This window comes from Lissotriton helveticus, chromosome 4_1 (assembly GCF_964261635.1).
Source record: "Lissotriton helveticus chromosome 4_1, aLisHel1.1, whole genome shotgun sequence".
Taxonomy (NCBI): domain Eukaryota; kingdom Metazoa; phylum Chordata; class Amphibia; order Caudata; family Salamandridae; genus Lissotriton; species Lissotriton helveticus.
In genome coordinates, this window is record NC_136063.1 from 6,884,991 (window position 1) to 6,910,997 (window position 26,007).

A 26,007-nucleotide genomic window follows, 5' to 3' on the forward strand; every position below is an offset into this window, starting at 1 on the left:
CACCACCTCTCAACATTCTCAACAACCAGCCAGATCGGCGATAAGATCACAAAACAGGAGATAAGGCGCGTTAGCAGCAGGGAATTAACCCCTGCTCTTTACTGGTATTAAGTCAGACGATAACCTGCACCAGAAATGGGAGCCCAGCCCAGAGCCACACCAGAAGAACAACAGATGCCATGGAGCTACAGATCATGCAGCTCGAAGCCCCAAGAGGCCACAACACCCACCACCCCAACCCCAGGCCCGCTACCTCCACCGCCATCCCCCGGACATAGATATTTCACATCAACTTTACGAAATCATGAACAAACCATTTGCCTGGTGTTACAAAATTACAACAATTAACATTCATGTGTGGTCAGAAAGAGGAGACTCATTCATTCATCTTTGAATTTCCAAACAAAATATCACATTTAAGTTTGACTCAAAACAACTATTTGGAAGAGTCATGGCAGGTCTTCTCTGGACAATCTGTAAGTCACAGCCTGCAAGACAAAATCCAAGATAAGGCGGTGTGTAATGCCCTCATCAAAGGACAGAGAGAGAGAGAGAGAGAAAAAGAGAGAGAAAGAAAAGGAGAGAGAGAAAGAGAGAGAGAGAGAGACAGAGAGAGAGGGAGGAGGCGAGAGAGAGACAGGGAGAGAGAAAGAGAAGAAAAAAAGAGAGAGAGAGTTAAAGGAATAGAGGGAATAGAGGGAGAGAGAGAGAGAAAGAGAGAGAGAGTGAAAGGAAGAGAGGGAGAGAGAGAAAGAGAGAGAAAGAGAGAGAAAGAGAGAGAGAGAGGGAGAAAGAGAGAGAAAGAGAGAGAGAGAAAAAGGGAGAGAAAGAGAGAGAGCGAGAAAGAGAGAGAGAGACAGGGAGAGAGAAAGAGAGAGAGAGAAGATAAAGAGAGAGAGAGAAAGAGAGGGAGAGAGAGGGGGGAGGGAGAGAAAAAGAGAGAAAGAGAGAGAGAGGGGGAGAGAGAGACAGAGAAAGAGAGAGACAGAGAGAGAGAGAGAGAGAGAGAGAGAGGAAGAGAACGAGAAGGAGAGAGAGAGAGGGAGAGGAGGAGGGAGAGAGAGGGAGAGAGAGAAAGAGAGAGAGAGGGAGAGAAAGAGGGAGATTGTACAAGGGGCACAAGGCCAATTGGCTCATACATGGCACCTGTTGAGTGTGTATCGCTATTGGTGCACCATAAGCCTAAGACGTAACCTCAATGACAGCGCGAAAGCCGCATCACATTTCCAGAATGCAAGAAGTAGTCAGACAAACATTAGGGATGAAAGCTCCTTTGTCTGAATACATCAGGCGGAAGGACATCTGCACCTCTTACCTTGGTCTTGAGTGCGGCTGGTGCCCCCTGAGAGAGATATCATAGCAGATGATGACAACTCCCACACACCGCACAGTGCAAATGAAAGACCATCGTAACCACACCCCCCACACAAAAGTCCCTGCTCGAGGTACTCCTGCATGGAATGAGAAACAACCTTTAGAATGCAGTCATTACATCGCAACATCCTTTACATCGCATGCCATTACAACGCAGCCATTACAATGCATGTCACTACAAAGCAGGCATTACATCGCAAGTCATTACAACGCATACCATTACAATGCATAGTACCCTTACACTCTCCGACACTAACCCTACTGTTCCCCTCACTGGAGTTAGAATAGTAATTTTTACCCCTACACTATCAAACACTTACCTAAAATGCAATGCAATGGTTGCATTGTAATGGTAGGCGTTGTAAAGGTATAATGCGATGTAATGGAATGAGTTGTAAAGGTAGTTTCTGAAAATGCGATGTAATGGCATGCTATGTAAAAGAATGCATTGTAAAGGATGTTGCGATGTAAAGTCTGTGTTGCATGGAATGCCCTTGACACTTAAGTACACGACAACCCATACTTCCAAACGTTGCTCACACATACTACTCATTGCTCCGAGCTGTGGCATATCATCCACATAACTGCCGCAGGTCAGAAGACTGCCGATTCTACGAGAGCCACCAACGCAATGGCAGTACATCCCGGGCACATGCAACAACCCCCAACACGTGAAACTGCACCATACACGTATGCTGCATTTGTTGGGTGCACTGCCACTGGCAGAGCTGCGCATCAGTTACCGTCTGAGCTTCCGTCTTGCGTACGTCACCTGTGTCCAGTCCTGGTTCCACTGTTGATCATGCACATTTGAGTGGCCCATGGAGGACTGCCCATACAACACAACGGTAGCTGAGCTGGATTATGATTTGTGTGTGCGCCCCCTGTTGGCCCAGGACCAGGAGTGTAACTGTGATACCTGTACATGGGATGCCTTGATATTTGGCATATGTGTTGGCAGCAGGGCATCGGAGATTGCACAAGTCCTAGTGTGCAGTGACTACATCGAGGCGCTACCCTATTGGGCTGTATTGCAGATTGGTGAAACAGCATGGACGGAGCATATCTGTCCAGACCCGTTAATGGATTGGCTCACCCTCGTGTTCTTTGAAGTCGACAACGATGTACTCTTGGAACTGATTGCCCACAAAGATGCGCTCGCATTCAGAGACGAGTAACTACGTTCCTGCAGCCACAACTGACTGGAATCCAGAGCACAGGTACAAACACCTTGTTGTATCTTGGAGAAATTGTCACATATCCCACCACAACAGTGGACATGTCTGCAGTCGCTTGGACTCAGAATCCATGTGCGTGCACCTATGCATGTTGACCCACACCTGTGCAAGGTGAGGCAGTCCTATGGGCGGAGCTGCACAGCGTTGTTTGGCAACGTTCCTAAATCTGACATACTGCTTGAGGGAGACTACACAAATGGCAATGTCGTACATACATGTGACCTTGTTGGACCCTTTCACCTGCTCTCTGTCAGCAGAGCAGACAGCTCAGTCCGGAGGCACAGCACTATGCAGATCCCATGGGCTGTGAGTCGTGTCCCCTGACACGGGACAATGAGCAAACGCCAAACATCACATGACTCGTCCAGCAAGGCAAGGTGGGCTGAGACCGTTGCCATCCGTAATGATTGGTGTTCATTTTTGCCTCCCCATTTCTTGCACCTCTACATGTTCCTATGCTGTCTGTTAGTGTCTGAAGCATTGTTCTGCATGTTGTGGCCCTTACCTTGCCCGTACTGACAAGCACATGCTAATAAAGTCTACGCAACTTCACCAGTGTTCAACTGTGATGAGTGTTGATTAGAATGACAAATCCAGTGCCTCAATGAGCATTGACCGTACACAGGGAGGGACAGACTGACACATGTACATTGGGGGTGAGTCCCTATTGACAGCTCCATCTCTGTGAGACAGGCATTGTGGTTGCGATAGTTGCTGGTAGACCTGTGCTCTTACATGTCTTCAGAAATGTGAGTATGGTGTCCAGCATCTCGCCATGTGGATTGATGTGATCCATCAATACAGGCTGTGTTCACACAGATGTGTGTGCGTAGGTCATGCGAAGAGATGTTCTGTTGCCACATGTGATGGGGGACACTACTTCAGGCATGCTACCGTATTTGACATTTTTACACACAATTTATACACAATTAATACATGGACGTGGGGCTACTTTAGGGGGGTTGTGAGATTGTTGTTCATGAGCAATGAGGCCACAGCATGTTCACACCTTCACAGTCATCTAGTTGGCCATGTGGGTCAGGGTCAAACATGCGCCTTGATGTCATTTCCCAGGGCGTACATTTTTGTGCAATTAATGTCTCTACAGCCATCTATACTTTCATACTTGGGTGAACATTGACATGACACATCTATGTGATTTAGAAGGTTTTATTCACATTCTGATGAATGCCAGAGATGGAGCTGTATATGGCCATCCAAGCCCACATAACATGGAAGCCCAGTGGTGGGCCAACCCGAGTCCTTGGGGGAATGAAAAGTGATTCGGAAGAGGAAGAGTTCAGTCTGCTGCCGGATTGCTGTGTCATTGGTAACCACAGCAAATATGGCAGTCCATGTCGTGGTCCAGGTGAATGTCGCAGGGTGTTTCGGGGGACAGTGGAAGTTGTTGTTGATGCAGAGGGCTGAACCAGGCAGGGACAGGCCATATGACGGGGATGAATGCTCCAACCTCCTTTCTCACACAGTCATTACCATCCACATCTTACTCCTCTGATATGCCTTCTGTGTCCAGTGTGTCAGGTGTGTGTGTGGTGTTATGGCTGCATCTCTGTGTGCCACTGACACTTCAGGGGCGGAGATGTGTGTGTTGAAGTTCCTGCAGCAGTCATCTGGGGCAGGCTCTGTGGCAGCAATGGCAAGATGATGAACTGCAGGGCATGGAAGATCCCAGCTGCATGTCACTGGTGTTCAGCCAGCATGCATCTGCTCCATGGTCTCAATTGTACTGCGCATCTGTGCCAACTCTGTGCTGTCATCGCTGGAGCCTGTCTTACCAGACAGTTCTTATATCCGAGTAATGACTCCAGCGAGGTCAGCCAAGGATTGTTGTAGAGCATGCAACGGACTGTGGGTGTCCATTAGGGACTGTAAGTGATCCCTGATGGGAATTATACACCCACATATGGCAGTCTAGATTGGCTGAACGGAAATAATGATAAAGAGTCGTCGCACTCTGGTTGTAAATGTCAAGGTGGTACATTCAGTACAAGTATGTTGGTGCTATTTGGAACTTCCTTCTGAGTAGTAGGAAGAAGTAATTGATGCAGTTGCGTTATTCCAATCGAGAGTAACGTCACCAAATACACTCATAGAACAAAATGTCATTAATCTTCGTGTTTAAAGAAATGCAAAGACTTCAATGAGATTTTGAATAAAACTTTATTGACAAACACGAAGATTAATGACATTTTATTCTATGAGTGCATTTGGTGACGTTACTCCCGATTGGAATAACGCAACTGCATCAGTCTAGCTTGGCTGCCATGAGGCCGAAACCCACCCGCACCTGTTCAGCCAGCCCCCTCTGGCAGTCTAACACACGGCATTGGAAGGCCATGTGTTTTTCCGTGAGGTGCTGGGAGCCAGGCGTGGTGGTGGGTGCTTCTTGCTGTGTGGTCTGTGCAGTGCGTGGGGTCACCTCGATGCAGCTGTGGTCACCAAAGAAGGATCTCTGTGGCCGCCAGGGATGGATCTCTGTGGCTGCCAGGGAAGGATCTCTGTGGCCGCAAGGGAAGGATCTCTGTGGCCACCAGGGAAGGATCTCTGTGGCCACCAGAGAAGGATCTCTGTGGCTGCCAGGGAAGGTTCTCTGTGGCCACCAGGGAAGGATCTCTGTGACTGCCAAGGAAGGATCTCTGTGGCCACTAGGGAAGAATCTCCGTGGCCGTCAGGGAAGGATCTCTGTGGCCACCAGGGAAGGATCTCTGTGGCCACCAGGGAAGGATCTCTGTGGCCACCAGAGAAAGATCTCTATGGCCGCCAGGGAAGGATCTCTGTGGCCGCCAGGGAAGGATCTCTGTTGCCAGCAAGGAAGGATCTCTGTGGCTACCAGGGAAGGATCTCTGTGGCCACCAGAGAAGGATCTCTGTGGCCACCAAGGAAGGATCTCTGTGGCCCCCAGAGAAGGATCTCAGTGGCCACCAGAGAAGGATCTCTGTGGCCACTAGGGAAGAATCTCTGTGGCCGTCAGGGAAGGATCTCTGTGGCCACCAGGGAAGGATCTCTGTGGCCACCAGAGAAAGATCTCTATGGCCGCCAGGGAAGGATCTCTGTGGCCGCCAGGGAAGGATCTCTGTGGCCACCAGAGAAAGATCTCTATGGCCGCCAGGGAAGGATCTCTGTGGCCGCCAGGGAAGGATCTCTGTGGCCGCCAGAGAAGGATCTCTCTGGCCACCAAGGAAGGATCTCTGTGGCCGCCAGGGAAGGATCTCTGTGGCCGCCAGAGAAGGATCTCTGTGGCCACCAAGGAAGGATCTCTGTGGCCCCCAGAGAAGGATATCTGAAGCCACCAAGAAAGGATCTCTGTGGCCGCCAGGGAAGGATCTCTATGGCCGCCAGAGAAGGCTCTCTGTGCCACCATGGAAGGATCTCTGTGGCCACCAGGGAAGGATCTCTGTGGCCCCCAGAGAAGGATCTCTGTGGCCACCAAGGAAGGATCTCTGTGGCCCCCAGAGAAGGATCTCTGTGGCCACCAAGAAAGGATCTCTGTGGCCGCCAGTGAAGGATCTCTGTGGCCACCAAGGAAGGTTCTCTGTGGCCCCCAGAGAAGGATATCTGTGGCCACCAAGAAAGGATCTCTGTGGCCGCCAGGGAAGGATCTCTGTGGCCGCCAGAGAAGGCTCTCTGTGGCCCCCAGAGAAGGATATCTGTGGCCACCAAGAAAGGATCTCTGTGGCCGCCAGGGAAGGATCTCTGTGGCCACCAGAGAAGGCTCTCTGTGCCACCAGGGAAGGATCTCTGTGCCGGATGGGAAGGATCTCTGTGGCCACCAGGGAAGGATCTCTGTGGCCGCCAGGGAAGGATCTCTGTGCCACCAGGGAAGGATCTCTGTGGCCACCAGAGAAGGAACTCTGTGGCTGCCAGGGAAGGATCTCTGTGCCACCAGGGAAGGATCTCTGTGCCACCAGGGAAGGATCTCTGTGGCCACCAGAGAAGGATCTCTGTGGCCACCAGAGAAGGATCTCTGTGCCACCAGGGAAGGATCTCTGTGGCCACCAGAGAAGGATCTCTGTGCCACCAGGGAAGGATCTCTGTGGCCACCAGAGAAGGATCTCTGTGCCACCAGGGAAGGATCTCTGTGGCCACCAGAGAAGGATCTCTGTGGCCGCCAGAGAAGGATCTCTGTGGCCACCAAGGAAGGATCTCTGTGGCCCCCAGAGAAGGATCTCTGTGGCCACCAAGAAAGGATCTCTGTGGCCGCCAGTGAAGGATCTCTGTGGCCACCAAGGAAGGTTCTCTGTGGCCCCCAGAGAAGGATATCTGTGGCCACCAAGAAAGGATCTCTGTGGCCGCCAGGGAAGGATCTCTGTGGCCGCCAGAGAAGGCTCTCTGTGGCCCCCAGAGAAGGATATCTGTGGCCACCAAGAAAGGATCTCTGTGGCCGCCAGGGAAGGATCTCTGTGGCCACCAGAGAAGGCTCTCTGTGCCACCAGGGAAGGATCTCTGTGCCGGATGGGAAGGATCTCTGTGGCCACCAGGGAAGGATCTCTGTGGCCGCCAGGGAAGGATCTCTGTGCCACCAGGGAAGGATCTCTGTGGCCACCAGAGAAGGAACTCTGTGGCTGCCAGGGAAGGATCTCTGTGCCACCAGAGAAGGATCTCTGTGCCACCAGGGAAGGATCTCTGTGGCCACCAGGGAAGGATCTCTGTGGCCACCAGAGAAGGATCTCTGTGGCCGCCAGAGAAGGAACTCTGTGGCCGCCAGGGAAGGATCTCTGTGGCCACCAGGGAAGGATCTCTGTGGCCGCCAGGTCGCCATGCAATGGAGGGAAGACGTGAAATGAATATAGTACTGCATTGTGACTATATGTCAAAAGGACAGAGAAAGGAAATCAAAAGACCCATATAAACATGTACTGACAATGATTGTTTACACATAATCCACAGTGACATAATACAAGTCATTTCTAAACAAATATTTGAGGTAGAAAACTGTTATGGGCCCAGCGTGGGTCGGGTGCAATCCAATTCTCACTAAGGGAGTAACTCTTGGAGGTTTGCGTGATTCAAAATATATGTCAAGACTATCCCACATGTGTCTGAGAGGGGGTTTCCAGGTGAGTTTGAATTATAAAGAATGGATCATAGCATTCCCATTTTGATACAGGGTGATTGATGGGAGCTCACAGCTGAAGTAATGGTACCTTGGACTAAAAAACATAGGGGCAGATTTAAAAGCCTGTTGCGCCACTTTTGTGTCACTTTTAACATGGGAAAAGTGGCGCAAAAGTAGCACAAGGGGCTTGTAAATCTGCCTCATAATGTTTCAGTCCAGAAAGCCATGTCCTTTGTGAGAAGAAAATAGTAGGTCAGTGTTAATGGAGTTTCGATCAGAGTACCTAGGATACGTATAATTATGGCCTGAATACCAAACACCATTAAAAATAAAATCATAATTATATGTTAAATCACGCTTGGTGCGCAGCCAGCAGGAGTGCGGAAACATGTTTCGGAGCCTACGTCACATTTAGAAGTAAAAACAAAGTCATATGCAAAAGCACCCAGTGTGAACATGACCAGGAAAGTGGAAATACTTGTCAGGAACAAAAGTCACATGTATGCATAAAATCACAATTCATTGAAAACACTTATTTTGGTGCAAAGCCACTGCTTCAGCATCAACACGTCTGTGAGGACTCTTCTAGCTGCAGGAATATCTGTAGGTCCAGATTATTTGCTGTGAGTTGAGCGGTAAATAGGGTGCGGTGACGTCACACCCGAACTTACTCTTACAGCTTGGAAACTGGTCCGAGGTGTGGAAACGGCTCAAGCACGAGCTTTGTTCTGGGTCCGATAGAAACAATGCTTTTAGACCTTACTTTACAATGTGTGTTCTTAGCATGCATGATTTTGTCATGTGTGATTTTACCATGCGTGATTTTACCATGTTACCGTGCGTGATTTTACCATGTGTGATTTTACCAGGTGTGATTTTACCATGCGTGATTTTACAATGCGTGATTTTGTCATGTGTGATTTTACCATGTGTGATTTTACCATGCGTGATTTTACAATGTTTGATTTTACCAAGTGTGATTTTAAAATGTGTGATTTTACCATGCGTGTTTTTACCATGTGTGATTTTACCATGCGTGATTTTGTCATGTGTGATTTTACCATGCGTGATTTTACCATGCGTGATTTTCCTGTGTAAGATTCTACATTTGGCGGAAAATGCTATTGAAATAAATAAAAACTGTGCCAGCACATATGATGAAAGACATCTAGAGGCTGAAACTCCAACAAGGAGTAATTCTAACAAATTACAAATGTATGTATTTATTTATTTGAGAGGTTTCATATAGCGCTGGCTAGACCCGGAGGTATCAGAGCGCTTTACATGAGGATCAACGGTTTACAAGTTGCAAAATTACATCAGTTACAGGAGCCCAGTATAAAAACATGAGATTACACAATATTAAGGGAAATTGACATATAGTATAGTTAAGACACTGCGAAATGGAGGGGGAAGGGGGAAAACTTAGCAGGGAGACAAGGAAAGCCGAGTCAGATTTCCTTGCAGGTGCCAGCCGCGGGGGTAAAACCAAGCCAAACTTCTCTATAGCTCATGGGACAGCTCCACCTGACATCGGCCATGGTTGCTCGTGTTCCAGCGCTCCAACAGAAATTCTTTATAAATGATGTCACAATCTACTATCACACTTACCAATCAAAACCAGGCCCATAAGAAACAACAGAGCAGCTGAAACATGAGGCGAATGGATCTGATATGTTGTTATTAAACTCTTTTCAATAAACAAGACCAGCTTGTCATTTTAAAAGTTTATTTTGAAATTCTCAAAATTGCATAAATTCAATTAGCTCTTTATTAATATCAACATTTATTTTTAATAAGTAAGCTTTATTGCATTAATCATTGGCTCAAAATCTGGCAGTTCAACATTGTATGAAATAATGAATTTAAAGAAAACATAGCTCTGAACCCTAAGTTAGCTTTCTGACCTGAAAAGGAAAATAATGAATAAACAGTTGAATGCTTACAAGTCCATGGAAAATCGAACAGCACTTTGCCCTCAGGAAACAGTCAGCAGCAGCAGCCCCGTTCCCTTCAAGAGGCCAATTTTTATACCCTATTTGTTGCTAATCTAACTAAAATGTAATTATTTTCTGAAAGTTCAGCACTCTGATTGGTTGCTGTCTGTCAGACCACCAAAACCACCTCGTCCAGGGTGTAAGCGTCACCATACTATTGTTCATTGACATAGAGTGACATCAGTTTCCGAGTGTCTTTGCAACAATTTAAAAAGTTGCTTCTCTGACTTCCACCAGAGCTCGGCAAAATCATGCCTGCCATTTCCTCGGCCTTGAGAAAAGAACATCCAGAGCAGTTCATGAATAAGTCTCCTTTGTTAGAGCCACATTCTTTTTCAAAGGTTATGCAAAAGCAAAGTTCCATGGAAAGTTTCCAAGATGACTGCACTTGGCTCCAACTCTGCTCACGTACAGGCCGACCAACTTTTCTTCAGAACCAGAACCAAAGCTAGGCCTCAAACCACATTCAAGCTAATAATTAAACAAACACAAAAAGAGTGAATAATTCAGGTAAAACAAACCCTTCTGTTACCCACCCTTCCCTGCTAGTGATTAACCCATTAATAAATGACAACTAGCAGAAGCAAACAAATAAAGCAACACATAAAATATCTACCATTCTTCATATAGTCCAGCTTTATGATTCTGAAAGAGTAAAAGATGATTAAATGTTTCACAGACAGACAATCACAACATAGGACAAACATGTAAGCACATACAATGAAGCACATGCCTTGAATGATCAGCCGCATATTAATAGTGACAAAGACAATAGGACAGACATGACAAACAAAACAATATTAATCATGTGTTACAAAACAGACTTGCAAATGCGACAAGAGCACATGTTATTAGTTCCCGCGTGTTCATGTGTTGTGCAAACTTAATCTAGGTTGGATTAATCAAACAAATCATGCAACAATTCATTAATTGATTAGTTCATGTTATAGGGAATTGAATCCACAAGTCAGAATAAAATATTTTCTGAAGCTCGCTTCATCACTCGGGTACCGCTGTAAGGACGAAGAGATTCAGGAAGCCGCCCAGGGGGCGTCGTCATAGATTCATCAACGCACCGGTCCCAGTGTTACTGGGAAACGCCGACTGCTTTGTCTTCCAACTCGCCCCCAGATCAAGATTAGGAAGATCATAGGGGCAAGGGCAGTTCCAGAGGCTGTTGAGTTGAGGGACAACCCATCCTTCTTGTCTACAGTCCTCTCGGCGGGAGTGAAACTGAAGAGCGGTTGAGAATAGAGACCTGAACGTCATCAGAAATGAGCCCTGTACGGGCCCCCATTGTAACACTGCAGATATTGATCCTAGAGAGCAGATTGTCCCAAATTCAGCATTGTCCCAGGACCATATTGTCAGTTGACCGCTGTCAGTTGAACGCTGATGTTCGCTTGTCCCCTCCGCCATAGCACCGCATTACACGTCTCAGCCCAGCGCCATCTTGGAGTCAGGCACGGGTGATAACGATCTCCCGGGGTGTTCCCAGGGACTTCTCCTCTGCTCCGAGAGTGCCCCCACTTCATGCCATCCTGCCAGCCACAGGTCCCATCTTCAGGTAAGCGGGCTTTAACCTCCGGGACCCCTCACGCAGAAAGGGTGTTATCATTATTAAATCCCGGTAGAAATACAAGATTAACCCCTCCCCTGCGGGGCTCATTCCCCCGCTGTGCTGGGGGCGGGTGCGCGCAGCGCCCCGGTGCTCATGACGAGCTCGGCTCGTCATGCAGCCTGGTGGCACTGTGCTCCTCGTCATGACCATGCCTGTTTTAAAGGAACGCTCAGCACAGCGGGGAAATTATCCCCGCGTGTGAGTGCCACGCGGCTCATAACGAGCTGAGCTCGTCATGAGCATGCAACAGGTTAAGACCATTTCTCAGAAAAATGGCACAGGGGCGTCTCCTGCCCCTCAGAAGCCTTGGCAGGTGACACACGTATAGAACAACAGGCCAATTAGAAGAGGCGAACGCTGCGTGTCGCCTGCGTGGCGTGAGGTGGTGGGGCTGGTGCTACCAAGCAGTCCTCTGCTTGTGACACTTGGGGACTTTCTGGACTAATGCAATGTACAATGTAGTGGACACGGTTGTTGCTGTAGCAATACCTTTTCCATCATAAACACGCAAGTCTTGCTGCTTACAGGAAAGGTCTGTGCCAATGCGTGTTGCTACACAAGCCTCTTGTAACATATTGATGGTGTCTTCGAGCAGGCCTGGCTTTGCAACGGCAGCTTGCTTTCAGTGAGAGCAGCTTGTTTTATTCAAGTCTTTTCTGTGTACGCCCTACAGGCCTCTGGCAGTCATTTAGAATCATAAATGAGGCAGCCCAGTTATGTTAGGGAATAATGATAAAATGGCTTCCGCATCCCGTCACCTCATACTGAATCACTCGACCCTACTCACAACCTTCCTTCATCTTCATTTCTGCACCTACGTTCTCCTTATCAGTCAGGAAAATATGTTTATGATTTAACTTATATTTGATGCAGTACCCACACTGGATTTCACAGCTGACAAGACTGCAGAGTGTGGTCAAGACATCTATCCCTATCACAATCACCTCCAATATCCATGACCCCAGCCCCTGAACCATGTCTATATTCTTCCTGACTGTGCTCGCCCCTGACTTAGTTCCTGAAGTGTACAAGGTAGTGGGGTTCCTCAGTAATGCGGGTGTTGTATCTTGTTACTGTCTCCTTGTGCACCAAGGTGCGGTCACGGTGCCCTCCGCCCTAAGACTCGGTACCCCTGGGTACACCGCTCCACTTGACAAGTGACATCCCGATTAGTCTGCCCCCTGCCATACTTTGCATTTCGCTTCTTTCAAAACCCACTAACACCCACTCATCCCCCCCACGTGGGCTGCAAGTGCATGCATAGTGCACCGGGCCCATGGTTTAGCTGACAAGATGCACACCATGAAACAAAACATAAACAGACACGTACGAAAAACAAACATCTCCTCTTTGACGTTCTGAGACCTGAAAAATAAAATGTTATGAAACTAAATACCTTTACACCAAAACTCACTAAAAATTTCCAAATATTTTTTACATTTACCTTGATCCATTGAATACGAACTTTATACAAACTACAAATTGTAAAAGGATCCAAACCTATTTAATTAAAATGAGATCCAAAAAACACAGCAGCAGACCAAGGTCAAGCACATAGGTTCCGTTAGTTTCGGTTATTATGCAAAGGTGCAACTACTTACGACACCCGCTGCCAAGAGATGTCTAAAAGAGCAAACATGTCCACAGAAAATAAAAGTCAATTAAATGGAAAGTATTTTTTCGAAAGTTTTTCTCTTTGTTCATTTTGATTCTTTCATAAAACCAGCACAGCCTACACATTTTGTTTCCCTAGTGCCACGGGAACTTCCTCAGGGGTTACACAAAATGCACCAGGGCAAATTAAGACCTGCGGCAGAAAAGCAAATGTCCTCACTATACCACGTCACCAAAGTTAGATCATCCTAGGTACTCAATTCTAGGGATAAGAAGTTATCCGAGAAACGATGTATCCCGGAATTCTCACAACCAGTCCTGAAAAGCAGCACAAGCGAAGTCAAAACACTCGTCGTTATGAGAATATCAAGCATAGAGTCCTCCCGATAAAGGGGTCCTCCTGTTACTCCAACACAAAATCAAAACATAGGACTGCGGACTCCAAGTACATTAAATACTGGAAATCAGATGTGGCCAGCTTTGTGCACCTTAACTGAGAGACTATTGTTCCTATATTTAAATCTGACTCCCTTGCACACAATGGGTGTAGTGGGTGTACATTCCACTCCACCAATTTGTGTCTCTTCTTGTCTCCGGAGTTTCTGTTTACATATCGTTATCGCTAATTCCTCCCCTTTACCCATGTTCAGCATCTGTTCCGATATTTCAGTTCCTTTCAGTGCAGTGTGGCTCTCTTCCTCTTGCCCCAGCCGCATCTTCACCGTTTGTCCTGCAGCGGCACGCCGCATGCGGACTGTGGCTCAGGCAGGGCATTGAAGATCTTTGTCGGAGGAGGTAGCCATTGGTATATACCCACCTTTGATAATAACCCCCGAGCACTAGCACCTCTGCTTTGTCCCGTGACTGCAGATCCCCCATCCTGACTTTATGGTACACTGTTGGCGCTTGTCCAGGACTTTGCCCTGCGGCCCTTATCATGGCGGCCCTGACATCTTATCGGTGTCGCTACTGAGCAACGCGAATCCCATTCACTGTTGCTCTGGAACAAATTTGACGTTGACACTTTCGTTGCACACCACATTTGCCCTGACGAAGTTCTTTTCATGAACGAAACACGTTAGCTGATGTTTGTGTCTATGAATTTGGATATACCTAAATAAAGATCTTGTTCACGAAGAAACTGATCAAACTTTATTACTTACTTCATAACACCCTGGGAGTGCACCGCTCCATTGTTGTCACAGCCATTGGTATATACCTACCTTTGATAATAACCCCCAGCACTAGCACCTCTGCTTTGTCCCGTGACTGCAGATCCAGAGGAGGAATTCCTCATCTCAACAGCTGTTTGAGTAGCAAGCCAGGTTGGCGCCCAGGAGGGCTCCCATGACCCAGAATAAATGTCCTTCCCTCCTAGCACTTATACCTGTCACAAATATGAGAACTGCGCCGTATCATATCCGTCAGTCGATGGAAACTATAAACCCAGTCTGCTGGCTGTCAGAGCATGACATTTTAGGTTGGGCGACTACTGTTTGAGTCACTTCTGTCTCCGTGGGCTTTCCATGACGTGGTGTGTGCGCCGCTGACCCCAAAGCAGCTGCAAACGTTCAGACGGACTTCATTACAGTGACACAAAAATTTCATGTGGTCAATGGTTTATCATTGAAAGAGTATAAAGATCTGCCCCTCAGTCCATTCGACGGACTACCCCGCTGCAGTGACCCCTTGGGTCACTGACGCCTGTGTGATCTCCTTCAGCCCTCCATCTAAGCATCTTGGGCTGAAGCTCGAATTTAAACATGTCTCTTTCTCTCTCCTCTGCATTGCCCTTATTCTATATCATTACTGCAATTGCAAAGCAATAATGGTTGTTCCTCCTAACTTAACATGTGAGTTCCTAGCATTGCAGTCAAGTGTAGTTTTGAAAGTATTTCCATTGATTAAACATATTTTTGCATTGCATGAGTTTGTTCTTCACTGCAAAAATGTGTCTTTAAATGCCAAGACTTTGCTAAGACTCCCAGGCTCATTATTGCATCTTAAAGAGGGCTCTTCTTTCATATAAATCAGAAAGCTATTTTTCTCTATCATTCACACGTCTATGTTGTCATATATTTGCAGAAGCACCCCCTCAATTTAAGCCGCCATGGTTCAGTGCCCCAGCACCATGACATTTCACCCTTTCATTGCATTTAAATGTACTTTAAAAGTTTAAATTCTTGCATGGGTAATTTTCGCATTGAATGATTTGATGAATAAAAGTGCTATTTCAAACATAAGACCTTTGTTTCACATCAGTGTTCATTACTTTCAGACAGACAGTGTTTCGGTGGCCTTTGACCACCACAGGAGGGTCTAATTCACCCCTCACCAGCTGGCTCACCACGAATGTCTCGTGCGGATTGCTCTTGCCTACGGCGTGGACCTGGGACACTGCGGCAGATTTCCACCTGACTCCCCCCCCTCTCTCCACCACCCTGGCTGCTGGGTAAGTTAGGGACTTTTTCTCTTTAATTTGCTATGGTTTCTGGTGTGAATGTGGGTGGGGTGAGACCATCTGGGGGCCACCACCTGCTCCTTGGTCCCCTGTAGCAGTCTGTCATGCCACGAGCACCTTCATTGTATCCGTGTGTGGTCACGACTCTCGCCTTTACTTCAGGTAGGTACGGTGTCACTTTTCGTTAAATATGTTTTGAGGTTACAGGTTGTTGTGAGTTTTAATATTGTGGGTTTCTCGGTTTGAATCTGGAGGTGATATTATTGGTTTTGACTTCGAGCCCAGGTTTCAAGTCCTGGCGTTTGTGACTGCATTTGGTTGTTTTCGACTTGAGTCTACAAAGATGTTCACGGTTTGAGTCTGTGACCCGGGTTCAAATCCAGTTTTGTGGTTGGTCACGATTTGAGTCCGTGACCCTGATTCCATTGCTATTTGTTGTTGGTCACGGTTTGAGTCCGTGCACTACGTTTCACTCCGGTTTGTGGTTTTTGCGTACGGAGATGTTCACGTTTTAAGTCCGTGAACGTGGTCCCAGTGCTGATTGTGGGTATATTTCTTTTGTAATGGGTTGTGATGTTATTGGAATACTAATTGATTGACTGTCCAGATTTGAGTCCTGTTTGCAATTGCACCGCTTCCCTTTTCTCTCTTCTGTTGCATTTTACAGTTTCCATTTTGCCACATTTAAGTTCCTTTTGGCTCATCTGTGTATTTTATTATTAGACCTTTTTTTATGTTGTGATTGTGGTTTCCTGATCAGGATCTCTTTTCATGCCCTTTTCTCAGCTCTCAGTGTTTCACGGCCTTTCGTACCGCATCATTCTTTTTTCTTTACGACTTCGTTCTGCGTGGATTGGGTGTAGTATTCTTTGCTTCCATTAACTTTTTTTATCTATAAAAGTTATCTCTTTCCCAGTTGAGTCATCTTTTTTAACTGTGCCGTGCGCAGTCAAATAGAGGAGGTGTTTCACGTCAATGTCCACTCGCTCTCTGCAACTTCCACCGCGTTTCTATCTGCACTCCTTTAACATCTTTTTGCCACAAATGCGTGTTTATGGGACTGCGTCCGGCAGCTCACATTTGTTTTGAGTTTTGATTAAGTATTTGGTGTAAACTGTGGTGTTTCAATGTTTAATTATGCAAGGAATAGGAGGCTTCTTTTTGCTTTAAGATTAACAATGTCTTTCTTTCTGCTGAGTGCATTCCTCAAGGGGAGCTACTTTCCTTCATCACGTCGCTTTCTGGTTTCCTCTCTCAGGCCTGGCAGCGGGCGACGCCTTTCGACTTCTCTCTCTCCACATTGTAGGAAGTGCCCCCAGCCCTTCTCCTTTTTCAGCGGCTATCTCTCTCCTTCCCTCGGTTTGCATGTAGCGTCTCTCCCTCTCTTGCCTGGCTCATGGCTCTTTCTCAGCTCTTTCTCTCACCGTGGCACCACGGGCTTTCTCTCCTGTGTAGCGAGATCTTATATATGAGTTTCGTCTCTCTTATGCACTGCAGTGAGAAGTGATCAGCAGGAACATCTGGGTGCGTCCCAAGCACACCCACTGTAACTGAGTATATACTGTGTCTGGCTACCAAGTAGCTGCCTTCAAGACTCTTAATTACGTCTTTTGAGCACGGTTTTAACTAGGCTCCCCTGTTTTACCTCATTTCACCCTGATTGAAGTTCATTCAGTTCCGTGACCGTCACACCCCACACTTCTCACCTCACAATTTCTGACGTGCTTGACCCCTCGATAAAGGATCCTCCCTCCTGAATATTGAGTCAAGTGGTAGGAAGAGGGGGAGGAAGGATTTCACAGGCACTAATTGACCACATCACACAGCAACCTTTTTTACCTTTTATGGTCGCTATTACGCCCTAGACTTGGCCCAGCAGCAAATGATAGGCCAGCCACGCAAAAGAAAAAAACGACATAATAAGTTGAGGTCAAGGACTGCCATCCCTGACCGCCCAGAGCCCAATGGTAGAAGATGTAATACAGGGTAAAATGGAGCTGTTCACCGTGATATTTTTGGATCCTTGTGGAGTGGTGTGGCTCACTGGTTAGAGGCGGCAGACCCGTAAGCAGAGAACGGCCCGGGACCAGGGTTCAATTCCCGACGCGGCAGGGTCGTGGACCAGGGTCAAAACGGACTCGATAATTCCCGCCTCGGTGCCTACTCTAACCAGGGATCACACTCGGCAACTCTGGGCATTAAGCTTGCCTCATCTCTACAACGGCCCCCACAGACGCCAGGGATGCCTGGTTTCACCTTGGAGATACCCAGCAGGGATCATCTCACAGGGAAAGCCAGGACGGGTTCCCCAGCGGTCTTCAGCGCCAGGATACTCCATGGAGTCGCAGTGCGCTTTACAAGTACACCCACATTTACATTTACATCCTCATTCTATTCAACATGCCCCACAACAGCTAGATTATTGACAACAATAGAACAATGAACAAAGATTGTACAAATGAGTAAAGTGCCTTGCTGGTAACATGCAATTATCTTCTTCCTTATTGACAACAGATCTTTACAAAATAATGCTCCATGGCCCACAATGTTAAAAGACTAAAAATGCCATCAATATAAGTATTGCAGTTTCCTGGCAGAAAATAAAATGATTTCAGTTTCAGATGCAAATGAATATCTCTCTATTTAAATGACCAATTATAATTCATAAAATATTTTTTCATTATAGACCTGATGACTATCTATAGGCATCCATATTTCAATGTACAAAATGCAAAGGCGTACCTGGTCAGCTAGATGCTAGATTAACAATAGTAAGATTACACAAAATACTGCAGCCCCAAGATACTAAGTACAGAATAATTTACTCCAACCTGCGTCTGAATTCAGCAGCAGCCAAGGCAGGCGCAGGCAATGGCCCGAATGCGAGCACCGATCTGGGAGGGTGTCGCAACAGAGCACTGACAGTTGATGTTCGCGATTGCAAAATGAGGTTTTGAAATTGTGGCTCATGTTCAAGTTGGTTGGTGCCACTAACCTTAGAGCAACGTAGATGTCGGAGCGGATGGTAAACATTAAACAAAGGAATGCAATTAACAAGATAAGACTCCCTTTCGATTTCTTGTGCATAGAATTAGGGAGAGAAGAGGGGAGATAAAATGATGAAATGGAATGCACATTACTATGTATAGGTCCAATACATTATTGTAGGCCCTTAGGAGCAAAAGACTAGAATATATGGCGTTTACACAATGTACATGACATACAATCAATCAATCAATCAATCAATGCATTTCTAGAGCGCGCTACCTACCCGTGAGGGTCTCAAGGCGCTGGGGGGGGGGGGAGGGCGCTACTGGTCGAAGAGCCAGGTCTTGAGAAGTCTTCTGAAGGCCAGCAGGTCCTACGTTAGTGGTAGGCTGGTGGGGAGAGTGTTCCAGGTCTTGGCGGCGAGGTAGGAGAAGGATCTGCCGCCGGCGGTGGATTTTCGGATACGAGGAACTGTGGCGAGGGCGAGGTTGGCTGAGCGGAGGCTTCGGGTGGGGGTGTGGAAGCTGAGTCGGTTGTTGAAGTATGTAGGTCCGGCGTTGTGTAGTGCTTTGTGTGCGTGGATGAGAAGTTTGAAGGTGATCCTCTTGTTGACAGGGAGCCAGTGCAGGTCTCTCAGGTAGGGTGTGATATGGCTGCGTCGGGGGACGTCGAGGATCAGGCGTGCCGAGGCGTTCTGGATTAGTTGTAGTTGTCTCAGGAGCTTGGTTGTTGTTCCTGAGTAGAGAGTGTTCCCGTAGTCCAGCCAGCTGGTGACGAGGGCCTGGGTGACAGTTGACCCCCCAGGGTGCATGCGTGGTCTGTGGGTTCTGGGGCTGTGCTAGCGATGTGGGCCACCAAGAGTCGTCCCAGGCTGATGGGGTGGGTCCGAGAATGAGGACCTCCATCTTGTCTGAATTAAGCTTCAGTCTGCTGTCCTTCATCCAGTCGGCTACGGCCTTCATTCCTCTGTGGAGGTTGGCTTTGGCGGTGTGGGGGTCTTCAGTGAGGGATATGATCAGCTGGATTTCGTCGGCGTAGGAGATTATGTTGAGGTTATGTTGCCGTGCGATGTGGGCGAGCGGTGCCATGTAGATATTGAACAGCGTCGGGCTGAGGGAGGATCTCGGTGTTTTTTGAGCGGAAGGGTGGGAGGCGGACGCTCTGTGTTCTGCCGGAGAGGAAGGATGTGGTCCAGGCCAGGGCCTTCTCTTGAATTCCGGCGTCATGAAGGCGTGCTGATAGGGTGTGGTGGCAGACTGTGTCAAAGGCGGCTGATAGGTCCAGGAGGATGAGGGCGGCTGTTTCTCCTTTGTCTATTAGGATCCTGATGTCGTCAGTGGCGGTGATGAGGGCGGTCTCGGTGCTGTGGTTGCTGCGAAAACCGGATTGGGAAGGGTCCAGGATGTTGTTGTCTTCGAGGTAGCGGGTTAGCAACTGAAAACGAACCAAAAACAGCAAACAAACCAAGAGCAGCAGAGCAGGCTCAGCCGCGAAGAAGGCGGGCCAACCGGAGTACAGGTCACACGGGGGCGCGTGGCGGTGAGAGGAGTGACCTGCCTGGAGACAGGGTCAGAGGTCGCTCTCTCTACCGCTTCGCGGCCTCCATATGAGGGTCAGAGGGAGGGAGGAGCAGCTGGGAGGTGGGAGCCGGCGAATTTCGGTGTTTGCGAACGTATTAGTGCTTGATACATATGGCCCCTGGTATCATGAGGTAAAGAATTTATTGATGCAGATGTAAATATAAAAAAAAGGAAGAGCAGTACCTGGTTGTAAGTATACAATGGTTCAAATTGCTTCTACTCCACATGATATCATGATATAAAGTTAAAGGATGATGATATGTACTATGACCCTAAGTATATTATTGTAGGAAGTCATCAGACTGTTTTTTTAAACGCTGGTACTAAGGTTAAATTGGAAAGGGTACTTCCACTACCCCAGGTAATGGACTTCTTCAACATAGCCCCCTATTGAAACTACAAGTACATATTGGCACACCGATCCAAGAACTGCAATGTATAAATTGTTGCCAAATGCCTCCTGAAGGAGTTCATTCCACGCTTTTAAGTGCCCATCCTTTTGTGTTCTGACAATTGACCGCCGTTCATCTCACACGTGATTGAGGGGTTGTGCAAGGGGCTAGGAGCTTCACAGAAACTACATTGTGCCTATCATCAGCAAGCAGAGTGCGATGTTGAGAGAAAGAACTGAGTGTTGAAAAATAATATAGGGAAGTCTTGTGCATCCACTGAACTGACCTGGATTGATGCACTACCACTTGCTCTTTTGTACATGAGGAGCACCGCAAAGACTAACATCGTTAGTTGCTGTTGGGCCTTCCTGAAGAAGGGACACCAGCAGCATATGTCCTCCAGACAGATGACTGGTTTGGATAAAAGCTCACACCAGATGACACTGCCTCCGGCCAGGTGACATCCTGGATCCACAGCTCCTACACCAAGAAAGGAGCATGGCCAGACAAAGGAGGGCAAGTTCGACCTACACCAATAGTGTCATCTGTGGTACCCCGCGGTACAATATTCGCTCCAGCAGACTAGAAACAACAAAGAAGAATTTTGAGGAGAGGCAGATCCCTGCTCGCCGCAGGCCAGGCCTCCAACAGTAAGCTCAATTCGACAGATGCAGATTCCTGCTCGCTGTAGGCCAGGCCTCCACCAGGAAAGCACAAATAAACTGAGTCATCTCCCTGCTACCCACAGCAGGCCAAGCCTCTGGATACTCTCTTCCAAGGACCCCTACGTTCTCTTCAAGTGCTAGTGACTGACTTCCTTGATCCATGGTTCTCATACAAAGAAAGCAGTGACTCCGCCGCAACAAGAAAACCTCCAGTGCCTTCCCCTGCTTCACATCCAGGACAGCCTCATTACAACCTGCATCCCATGAAAGGTACAGAGTGAAAATGATATCACAGCTCATGCTGAAGGGTTGCAAGTGCTACACAGCAGAGAAAGGAAGTTCAAATGCACCAATCCCTCAGTCTACAAGTTGTGACAACGAGACATCTTTACTTTCTTCATCACTTTGTTTTCTTTCATTTTTTAAGGTGCTGATGTAATAGATGTGCTTGAAAACCTCTCAAATTACTTGAAGACAGGCATCAACGGTTACTTTTTTCTGTTTACAGAAATCATGACTGAATGTCCTCATCATTTTTCAGCAACATTTTGAAAAGAATGAAAGTACAACAGAAGATAAGACATTCTTCCGGTATACAACCTTTACCACGCAACTTTTACCACGACCTACCTTTACCACGCAACTTTTACAACGCAGGACCCTTTACCACGCATACCATTACAACGCTGGTATTTACAACGCAGATACCTTTACAACGCATACCATTACAACGTAAGTATTGGTAAGTATATAATTTTATTTAAAATATTTTAGGTTTGGGTTTTGGGTAAATGGGTATTTTTAGGGTTCAGGGTCAGTTTTCAGTTTTTGGGTAAAGGGGCATTTTTAGGGTTCAGGGTCAGTTTTCAGTTTTGGGTAAAGGGGTATTTTTAGGGTTCAGGGTCAGTTTTCAGTTTTTGGGTAAAGGGGTATTTTTAGGGTTCAGGGTCAGTTTTCAGTTTTGGGTACAGGGGTATTTAACTATTTTTAGGGTTCAGGGTCAGTTTTCAGTTTTTGGGGTACAGGGGTAATTTAAGGGTTCAGGGTCAGTTTTCCGTTTTTGGGGTACAGGGGTATTTTTAGGGTTCAGGACTGGGTTTGGGTTTTGGGGTTCAGGGGTATTTTTAGGTTTTAGGGCTGGGTTTGGGTTTTGGGGTACAGGGGTATTTTTAGGGTTCAGGGCTGGGTTTGGGTTTTGGGGTTCAGGGGTATTTTTAGGTTTTAGGGCTGGGTTTGGGTTTTGGGGTACAGGGGTATTTTTAACATATATATTTAAAAATTAATAAATAAATATTAATATAAATAATTAAAATATTAAATATTAAAATAATAATTTATTAATTTAAAAAAATATTATTAATAATTACATTATTTTACCATATTATTTACTTACCTATACTTACGTTGTAATGGTATGCGTTGTAATAGTACCTGCGTTGTAAATACTAGCGTTGTAATGGTATGCGTGGTAAAGGGTCCTGCGATGTAAAAAATGCGTGGTAATGGTCTGCGTGGTAAAAGAACGCTTGGTAACGTCATATATCCCATTCTTCCAACTAGTCACACTAACCACACGTACCAACGAATGGAACAATGCCTCAAGACTTTCAGAACAATTATATAAAGTGACCATGGGTGCTACTAGCAGTATTGAACACTATTACTGCCATTATAACGACTATGCTCTTCAAGTGCATTATGATCACAGTGCTATACCTGAGATACTTCTTAAATGACACAGAGATATTGTACCAAATTGAATAAATAGTCATTGATAAAGATGGGACAAAGGGACAGTTGACAGGGCAGGATGTTATGTTTGCACACACTGGCCTACAAACACAGAAAAAAGCATGTGTTACAATGTCATACTTGTCTCTAAATATGTGGGTTGTGTCCCAATGAGCAGTATGAGAATAGCAGAATTAGCACGGGGAGAGCAAGGAAAGAACGGGGAATGTGAATAACTTAGCACGTAAAATTTTTGTCCAGAAAAATGAACAAGGGGAGGGAAATGTAGCAGGGTCTATTTTTTACCCCAGGCCAATTGTACCCACATCTGAGGCATGAGAGCCTGATAAGCCCCCACCAGCTAGCATAAAATTAATCTGATAAATTGACCAAACTGTCCCAGCTGTTTTTTTTTTCTAGGAATAGGCCCCAAAGTGTCTCTCTCATACAATCTTCGTAGCGAGGCCCAGCTCCCCCGGGGACCCCCACTCACTCGATCTACACTTCTTCTCTTACACCCACGTAGATACCACAAGAATAGCAATACCGCAATAATAGGGAACTTCCCGAGCTAAAAGAGACATCAAGCAATACCTGATGGTTGGGGCCACGTGCCATCTGTCATCTTTCATATTATTGTATCTGTAGCTGGCTTCAATGTAACTAAGACATGCAACCCATATCTTCCTAAATGTTCCGCTTTCTTATAAAAGTTTCCCTGAAGTGACGCAAATCCTGGTCAATAGATGTTCAATTTCATTATGATTCATGGTGACCTTTTGAGAGACTTTTTGTAGCTCGGGTGGCACTGCTGTTTTCTTAAATATTTCCCAGAAGTGACCAAAATGTGTCAAGTTCTATAGGTGAAAGACACCTGATAATGTCGTCATTTCGTGGTCAATGGTTAATCATTGAAAGACTATAAAGATCTGCTTCTGAGTCCATTCTACGGACTACCCCGCTGCAGTGACCCCTTGGGTCACTGACGCCTGTCTGATCTCCTTCAGCCCTCTATCTAAGCATCTTTGGCTGAAGCTCTGTTGCTTCTGGTACTTTAAAAGTGTCTCTTTCTCTCTTCTCTGCATTGCCCTTATTCTATAACATTACTGCAATTGCAAAGCAATAATGTTTTTTTCCATTGATTAAAAACATTTTTGCATTGCATGAGTTTGGTCTTTACTCTGGAAATGTGTCCTTAAATGCCAAGACTTTGCTAAGACTCCCAGGCTCCTTATTGAATCTTAAAAAGGGTTCTTCTTTCATATAAATCAGAAAGCTATTTTTCTCTATTGTTTACACATCTATTTTGTCATACATTTGCAGAAGCACCTCCTTAAATTTAGCCGCCATGGTTCAGTGCCCCAGGACCATGAAATGTCACCCTTTCATTGCATTTAAATGTACTTTAAAATTGTAAATTCTTGCATGATTAATTTTCTCATTTAAGGGTTTGATAAATAAAAGTGCTACTTCAAACCTAAGACCTTTGTTTCACATCTGTGTTCATTACTTTTAAACAGTTTTTCGGTGGCCAGTGACCACCACAGGAATGTCTAATTCACCCCTCAACATATGCCCCACAAAGAGTATACCCCTCTGTTCTGGTGCCCTCACAGCCTATTACGGTTGCTTCCACTGTCTCTGTTCCTGCCTCTACCAATGTTATCTCAACGGCTATTGCTTCGGCTCCCTCTCGCCAGCTCTGTTTCCCACGACACAACCCTCAGCAATAATAGTTCTTGTTACTTCTGTTTTTTTCTACCATTGTGGTTTTTCATCCTCCGACATTACTAAGGAGTGGGACACCGGTACGTGGATTTGATGATAGGGATTTGACAAAATTTAAGGAGGGCATGGGACATTAGTGTGATCTGATGTGGGAGATGATGAGAAACAGGTAATAGCCAATCAGGCGTCATAGTGGGCTCGTAATCCTATTTATAGTGTAGAGGATGTCTGGGTGACTATGAGCGATTGTGAGCCCTTTATACAGCAGTTTGCCCTTAAACACATGTCTGTTACTTTAATTGGTCTTTGCCAACAGTATTTTGAAGCACAAGCACCTCAAATGTTACATGACATTAGAGATTGAGTGTATATTAGTGAATTGGGGCCAGAGCAAGTCTTTGCTAATGTTACCACAATATTAGCTTATCGGGAAGACTACATAAGAAAAGTCCTAGGTCAGTGTCCCAGTTTCCGATGCAGAAGGCTCATCCTATATATCATCCAGAGTTGCCGAAATTAACGGGTGGCTGTGGTAATATTACTGGAGAGAGGGTGGCAGCCCATTTTCTGGAGCAATGGGGTTATATTCCGTGTAAAAGAAGTAACATTTTGTATCTTAAGACTCATTTGCCTGAGCCTAGGAAAAATCCTACTGCATATTATAAAGAATCGACTGAAGCTGCCTCTTCGATTGTAATGACCCTTGCTGATATTGAAATGTTATTTGGTTTACTGTTTCTGGTTGATATTTGGAGGCAGGTGCACACGCAAGATCATGTTGTGGAATTGGGCAGGACATGGGATCAAATTAAAGCTTGGGAAAAGGAAAGATAGCCAGGTGATAAGCCCCAGGCGGAAATTTCTGGTTTGCCGGGCCATACTATTACCTCCATGCATTCCCTTATTCCAACAAGGAAAGTAGATTGGTATAAAATGTCGGCTTGTCTTCAGAAGAAAGATGGAAGTGTGTCAGATTTTTTCACTCGGTTTGAAGGTACGTTTTTGGAGTACAGTGGGCAGGATTTGTCTATCGTGGGAGGTGTTTGGTTGTTTGTTAATTGATTTGTTTCTAATCTGCTTCCTGAAATTGCAACTCGATTGCTGGCCTCTGAAAGTACTTGGTCCACCTCTTCCCCCTCTGTCATTTTAAATATGGCACTCTATTATGAGCATAGGGATAATGAGGAAAAAGAGAGGACAGAGAAAAAGCATAAGAATTTAAAGACAAACGTGTTGTTATGGCAGGCTTTTAGAAGGAATGGCAGAGGAGGTGGAGGCCCTGCCCGACAGCTTCCACACACTAGCAGTCAGCTATTAGCTACGCCCCTGGGTCCGAAACAGTGTGCGTACTGTAAAGAGGAGTAACATTGGAATAGCGACTGTCCTGTGCTTTTGCAGAAGGCCGCGGTCCCTGGAGGACAAGGTTCTCGTGGACAGGATAGTGGAGCTGATATGGCAGACAGGACTCAAAACGCCACAGCCTCACAAGGTTCTTCTGATAATAATTACTTCGAATACCCTTGGGATGAACAGTACTACAA